Raw genomic sequence first — 7,601 nt, forward strand, 5'->3', positions numbered from 1 at the left:
CGGCCGGCGCGCCGGGAGCGGAGCCGTGCGGAGGGGCCGCGTACGGGTGCGCAGCGAGGGGCTGGCGGGGAGGGGGGCAGCTGTGGCGTCCCCGCCGCCCCCGCAGGGGGACGGGGGTTCCGTGGGAGCGGAGCTGCAGCCCCAGAGGGCCGTGGTGGGGCCGGGCGGCGAGGCCGCAGGGAGCAAAGGCCGGCGCTGGCCAGGCGGGGCGGGGGACGCCCTGCGCGCCCCGGGGAGCAGCCGCCAGCCGGCGGTGGCACAGCCCGCCGCTCCCCGCGGGGCATGGCGCAGCGCGCTGCGGGCCAGGCTCAGCGCAGGCCCGGCTCGGAGCGGCAGGGCTCGCTCGCCGTGCGCGTCAGGCGGGAGCCCCGGCGCGGCTGCGTGCGGGCTCGCTCCCCCCGCAGCGGGCGGCGGGGCCCCCTCGCCCCAGGGGCCCACCCGTGCGCGGCGGAGGCCGAGCGCAGCGACCCCCCGGGAGCCCACGGCCGCGCAGGCACCGCCCGCCCCGCACGGGAAGCGGCGCCCGGGCCGCGGCAGCACTTCCGGGGCGCCAGGCGGGGCCCGGGCCGCCCCTCGGTCAGCGCGGCGGCGGGGCGGCGGCGGCTCCCGGAGCGGGTCGGGCCGGGGATCTGGCGGTGCGGGGCGGGAAGCGGCGGCGCGGCCGTAGGCGCCCGTGTGCCGGCCGGCGGGCTGTTCGCCCGGGCCGCCGCTGTGCGGCCGGCAGCGGGGGGTGGGCGCTCGGGCCCCGCAGCGCGGCTGCTGCGGCCGCAATAGCGCTGCCGCGGGGCTGAGGCCGCGCCGTCGGAGGTGGCGGGGGACCGGGGCTCCGGCGTCCCGTTCCCGTGCGGGAGGCTGGGAGCCTGAACGTGCCCTCGCCGTGGCCCGGTGGGGGCGGTGGGGCTGCCCCTGGGAGTGCTCGCCGGTTTCCTCTGTGCCTGCACTGCGCTCTTGTTGGGCTTTTTCCCCTCCGAAAGTCTTCTGGAAGCGATGTGGTTGAATGTATTGTTGTCTCTCGCTAGGTATGGATGGCACAAAGGACGAGAGAAGTAGGGCGCTCTGTGCAACTTCACAGGAAGAGCTGAAAGGCCAAGGTAGGCACTGCTCGCACCGCTGGTGTCCTTTATGTCCGTGACCATGCCTGACCCTGATAGTGAGCGTTGTCACTTGCTCATGGACCATGGCACACTGGAAAGAGGGGAAAAAAATATAACCAACCCCTCAAAATAGGGTTTCCTTATGTTTAAATTCTGTAGAGTCGCTTTCGTAGACCGTAGCTACTAGCATGCTCGTCACTTTTGCCTTGTGTTATCTTAAGGAAAAGAAAAAAGGAAACGAAAACGCAGTAGAAGCAGATCATCATCCATCTCATCCACGTCGTCTTCTAGCACTACATCCACTTCTTCCTCCTCATCGCGTTCATCATCAAGATCGTCATCTTCAAGTAGCAGAGGTAAGTTACCTCCATGCATACACATGACGTTTGCAGTTTTGATAGCACTGCTGGAAGCATTTAAAATTTATTTTAAATGTGGCTGAGCCACCAACAGAGTGACAGCGCGGAATACCAGTGCTGCATGCTCGGAGTGTTTCTCTCACAACCCTCTCCTATTGCTGTGCTAAGGTACCTCTTCACATACGCTGTGCAGTGTTCTTTCGTTAATTTAAATATTTTTAAAATCAAAACTGCTATTCAAAGAAATTTTGTAACAATATGTCGTATATATTTAGAACTCTATATTCATTATACTTTCAAAAGACAGATCATTTCTACTTCAGCTGTTTATCTAGAGCAGAGTTGGGGTTTTTGATTCAGTCTAGTTTTGATCTTAACATGTCAAGCATTTAACTTTGAGGACTTGGGTGAAGTTTATTAATACCGATAACCAAGTTCTATGGCAAAACATATGGAAGCATTACAGGATTAAGACTTTACATACTTAGCTGCTGTTTAGAGTACTTGGGGTAGATGCTGTCTGGGAGTAAGCGCAGACTCTTTTTCTGTGGATATAACTTGTGATGTTGAGGGGAATGTATTCCTGATATAATATCAGGACTGCATTGTTTTGATACTCTGTATCAAAATATTTGGTATCACTGCAGGTAAAGTGCCCAAATTGCTCTTTTTTAATAAAATGTGTATTTTATCCTTTTTTACTATGATTGGGAAGAACTCTGGTATGAACTAGAGTTCTCCTGATGAGAAGTCCAATATCAGGATTGGCTGAAACTTCACCATCTGGTGCAGGACCTCTATTTGTGACTGCATTCCACAGTTTAACAAAGACGTAGTTCTGCCTCTCTTGAAGCAGGTTTACATCTGTATGGAAATACTACTTGTTCTCATACTTCAGTGGCTTGGTTCAATGTATCTGACATAAATAAATTCTGCAGATACTCGGGTCTATGAATTTCTACATTTGACGGGGGAAGGTCATCTTTTCTTCTTGAATGAATTTTATCCCCTGTGATACACTCTAAAACTTCTAAAAAGAATTAAAATGTCATGTCAGACACTGACTGTGCGAACATGCTTGCCATGTTCTCTGGCTCATCTTTTGGACGGATGGCAAGAAACGTGTATCTGAGGAAGAAATCATTCTGAATTAGGCTGAAGTTGTCAGTCTGCCTGCTTAGAGATTTGCTAAAGTTTACAGCTAAAATTTCCTGAAGTTTTCACATTCACAGTGAAGACAGTCTAGCAAAAATGTCCTACAAGGGCACGTTTAAACCATGTTTTATTCCATCTAGACAAGAAAAGACACGAGATAATTGAGCTAAGATATATAGGTGTAGGTAGTTGCCTCTAAGGAGAGGGAGTGAAAAATCTTTCTGTAACTTTCAGAAAGGGAAAATGACCTTAGTTTGCAATATGAGGGATTTGAATTAGGAAATACATCCTAGCAGCAGAACAGTGGAATAGGTTGCCTAACCTGCAATTGAAGACCTTGAATGACAGAGGTTTGCCCCAGTCTTACAGGTCAGGTGTAGCAGGAGTGGAGTTTTAACTTTCCTTGGGAAAGTGGAGATTTCTTCTGGCATTTTTTTATCTGTGTTTCTCTTTTCTTATTTAGCGAGTGTGACTGTAACTCTGGTTGTTAGGCACTGGGTAGTGGCTGGGAAAACCAAGAGGAGAGTGAGAGAAACTGTCCCGCTTCTTGAGGTGTATGCCCCACCTGCCTTTTCCAACTTTGCCGGTAACATAGGTTATATGGAAAATGAAGTTAACTTCAATGCAGAAAGGACACAATTTGCTGTGGAAAAAGAGACATCGGGGATATAGAAACTGGGAATGCAGCTTGTTGGGTGGAGCTGGGGAGAGGGTTCCCCTCAGACAGGAGACAAGCAGGCTAGTTAGCGCTAGAACTAGGGAGGCAGGGTGGCTGAATATGAAACAGCTATTGAGGAGGCCAGATGGTGAGGGGTGGCGACTCAGAAAGAGCGAACAGGAGGAAAAGATGGCCTAGCTTAGCCTAGGGAGTCAACAATTCAGTGCAGAAGTCTAGAGAACTTTAGGGTTTGTGGTCATGGGAACCATAGCTGGGATGGTGGGAAGTAAATACTGAGTCTGGAGGAGATGGGGGCAAAGGGGTAAAACTGGGCAAGTGTTCACCATAGTGTACTGATTTTCAGTCTGGAAGGAAACCTGGTGTTCTTGAATGTTTGTGCTTGTGCTGCATTTGTCATTAGGAGGCCAAAAGAAGATTGCTTGGGTAGCTTTACCTTAGGCTTCTCTAACTTTTAAGTCTGGCTGGGCTCTCCTGATCCTAGGATGTTATCTTTTGCTTGTAGAGAAACTGCAGAGCTAATAGCTTGAAGGCAGTCTGTTGGGAGACTAGTAAGCTCTTCCAGTATTTTACGTTTACAGTCCTGTAGTCAGAGCTGGTGCTTCAAAATTGACTTCCTCACATACCAGCCATGGTGTAATCTTTAAAATCTTTGATTGACTTACAGAACTTGTGGGTTTCTGCTTTACAAAATTTACTTAAGACCTTGGAATTGGAAGGTGAAGTGCAAGTACGACAAGTTTTTCATTTGCCTTGAACAGTGACGTTATTTTCAGTGGTTTGTCAGCCCAAACAGTACTTTTTGTTGCCTCCTTTGGGAGTCAGGCTACTACAGAGATACTTGCAATCTGTTGAGCATGGCTGCAGAAAGTAGAGGTATTATATTAATACATTGGTATAAGTAATCACCGAGTAAATCTGGTATTTTCAGTTTCCATGTTAGACCAGTAAGAGGCAGTAAGTTAATGTGTTGCTTTTCTCAGGGTTAGTTTCAACAAGCGTTAATATATATGGCTAAATTAAAGCATTTTCTTCTTACGTTTTACATTTCTGTATGCCTTATCTGTAAAAACAAATGCCTTTTTCAGAATGCTAAACTTAAAGGGTTTGATTTTGATTTGTTTTGGATTATTACTTTTTTATTATTATTTTAGATTCTCCTAAGTCTAAATCAAAGAAAAAGAAAAAAGAAAAACACAACAAAAAGGTAAACATTTACAAAGAGAAATAAATAGTTAACAAACAGAAAATAGTTCTTCATATTTTGATAACCTTAAATGTCATGTAAAATGTAATGCTTTTGTCTGTGACTGTGTAATCTGAATCATGCTTCTAGGGTTACAGTAGGTGAACTGATAGGTTCAGTTGACTGCATACTAAAGGAGAAATACTATAAAGGTTCCTTTTGCCAACCATTGCTGGTCCAGCTAGAGTTTAGCTAGTCTCTGAAGAAAAGAGAAGCGGGGAATCTTGGTAACTTTATAGAATTTGTCAGAAGAAATAATTTATAGTCAGTGAGAGAGCAGTAGATTCTTGCTATTGTAATTTTTCTTTTTCATTTTATTAGGACCTTCTGTTCAGTGATTTTATATATTGGGATTACATTATAAGAGAGAGAATAGGGGATCAGATCATTTCTGTTTTTCAAAATCCCAAGCATTGCTAACCCTGCTAGCATTACTGTGTAGTTCAGCTAGTACCTGTTCAGCGGTGGTGGGGGGAAGCAGTAGTGGCTGGCTTGAGTAGCCAAGACGTTGACAGCTACTTGTGCATCAGCTACTTGTGCATTTCCTGTTTTTTGCCCTTGTGAGTCTGTAAGCATATGTCTTATACCTGTAGAAAAGGAAAAAGGCCAACAAAATGAAGAAAAAGAAAGAAAAGAAGAAAAAGAGAGAGAAAACAGGACCTGTCCAGCTTTCCAAGGTATACTTGTGTGAGTCTGAAGTCCTGTTACATTTCTCATGTAAGCACTGAATCTGTCATGTCATAAACATACATCACAAAAACCAAAAATGTTTGGTCATCAGGAGAAACCTATCTCTATTGTTTTGAACAGTTAGGAAGTATAAAAGATTATTGTCTGTAATTTTATTTAAGATCTGCAACATGACAAAGTAAAGCAAAACTTACGTCTTTCTAATGTGTGATCTCATTTTTAGTTCTTTAAAAACAAAAAGAAAAATGAAAACTACAGCATGATAACTGGAAAGAAAATTAAGATGCGAATAAAGAAGACTAAGAAGGATATAGAGGTAAGAGTTGAAGTAGCCTATGTATCCCGCAGGGAAAATACTGTATCTTTTAATATTTTTCTAATGGTAGTCTCTTGTAGAAGAGTAGATCTTACAGTTAAGAGTTGTAAATTGACCATAGCTTTTAACGTGGCTATGATGCCATCTAAGAAATTTTAATTCATTCTTTTGGCAGGATTTACATTGTAAGTGGGCTTGGAATACTCAGGCATGAGTAGATAAACCAAAGGATGCTTATGGAGGTTCTTAGGATTTCATTCTGTAACATTTAGCTGATTCGTGGCTTTCTCTGTTGATTTAATTTGCACTGGTTTTAATTGTCTTCATCATCTTCCAGTCTCTTGTTATCAGTTGTGGTAACTGCTGCTTTGCTGTGTTTTTCTAATGCATGTGAGACTAGCCATCATTTAGAGAGGAATTAAAAAAAAGGCAATAGTCATATTAGGACCACATGCTTGTGCATTCTTTCAAGGCAGTCAAATGTTTTTGCTGAGATACCCAAGGAAATAGATATTACAAATAGCATATTGTGCTATTGCTGTGGGTGTTTGGACTCGGCACTTAAATAATACGTTCACTCTTATCAGCAGTTTCCACACCTTAGAGTGATCTGCAGAGGGCTTCTGTACTACTCAATGTGTGTTAAAAGCGTTACTTTGCTGAGTTACCCAGTTTGGCAGGTTCTGATTCAGCCATAACACTTCATTCTATAGCTACCAAAGCAGACCTGAGCATTCCAAGTTAAATTTGATCAAAAATACATTACCTTCTTTGTGTGGCACTGAAGTTTGTGTTAAATTATGCTGAACGCTTGCTAGCTTTATCCCCGTAACCTGCTTGTTGCAATATTTGATGTCAGATATTTGATGTTGGTCCTGTTTTGATTGGCATCTGTGGTGATGAACATGCTGAATTGAACAACATCCATTCTTTACAATATTGTAAGATTCAATAATTGTTCTATAAATTGTGATTTTGAAAACCACTGGAAATAAATTTTATGACTGGGCGATGTCTTCTGTAAAGAGAGAATCTAAATTCACGGTTCCCTCTCTGTCATGCTGCAAGCTGCTGTTTACACATAGAAAAAATGATACTTCCCAAAGCACAAGCCTTCCTGTGTGTACAGTGAAAGCTGCCTCAGACACCAGAGAATTGCATCTGTTCTGCTTGTGAGTTCCCTCCTGAGCAGGCTGTGAGCTACATGTTGGCAACGCAGTGGAGCCTCCACAGGGAACCACTTAGAAAATGTATCATGAAATAGTACAGTGACAGTGACAGCTTGTCACCCGTAGCATCTCTCCTGAGTAGCCATTGTCTTGCACTTCCTCCAGGTACTCAACACTTTACTGGTAGCTAGTCTTACCCAGCCCTTTGAATGTGGTGATGCTTGCTGTGCGGCGTGCCAAGCTGTGAAAGCCCCATGGAAAGGAGGGTTATGCAGCCTTGGTCTGCTGAGTACAGGTCTGTTAAACCGCTGCCTCTGCTTTTCCGCTCTACAGAGAGACCGGAACCGCGCAGAACTCCTTGAATTTCTGAATTCTGCCTTATAATGGGAGGAGTGCTGACCAAGGACTTGTAAATGTACCAAGCCAACAATCTCATGCCTAGCAAAATGCTAAAGGGAAACTCAGGGAAAAGGACGCCAAGTTTGACAAGACCAGACTCCCCTGCTGAGAAGATAATCGGGATGTCCTTTTTTAATGGCAAAATGAAGAGAAACTGATAACTTGTTCCATGTCCTTCTATTGAGATCCTAAGGTAATAGCCAGGCTGTGGTGTTTTAGAAGAGCCCAAGTGTGTCATTGCCAATTATAAGAAATGACACACCGAAGTCCAATAATGTAATTTCTATCTCAACTGCATGCAGAATGCACTCTTAATTTCAAATGTCTGAATGTTTCTAGTCGTTTAAGCAAAGCAGAGTATTTGTAAATGTCTATTTGAAAGATGAGGCATTTCTATATGTATAGTTTTTTCCAGTAGTGGTTTTACTTGTCCTAAAGAGCAAGTTGACCTTTGTAAATAGAACATGCTTTTACATAAATGATTTTTTGATGGTTCA

General features: G+C 44.9%; 1 long non-coding RNA gene across 5 annotated transcripts; it reads left to right on the top strand.

Annotated features, from left to right (window-relative positions):
• The first annotated feature begins 21 nt into the window (after window positions 1–21).
• LOC121096240 lies at window positions 22–7,601 on the top strand. Of its 5 annotated transcripts, none has more exons than XR_005830414.1 (6): window positions 22–40; window positions 1,020–1,091; window positions 1,316–1,450; window positions 4,439–5,207; window positions 5,444–5,536; window positions 7,039–7,601. It is a non-coding gene; the product is annotated as an uncharacterized LOC121096240 (long non-coding RNA). The 5 variants fall into 5 exon arrangements; XR_005830413.1 differs by lacking the exon at window positions 22–40 and adding an exon at window positions 219–576; XR_005830412.1 differs by lacking the exon at window positions 22–40 and adding an exon at window positions 577–615.

Source organism: Falco naumanni, chromosome 12, assembly GCF_017639655.2.
Source record: "Falco naumanni isolate bFalNau1 chromosome 12, bFalNau1.pat, whole genome shotgun sequence".
NCBI classification, from domain to species: domain Eukaryota; kingdom Metazoa; phylum Chordata; class Aves; order Falconiformes; family Falconidae; genus Falco; species Falco naumanni.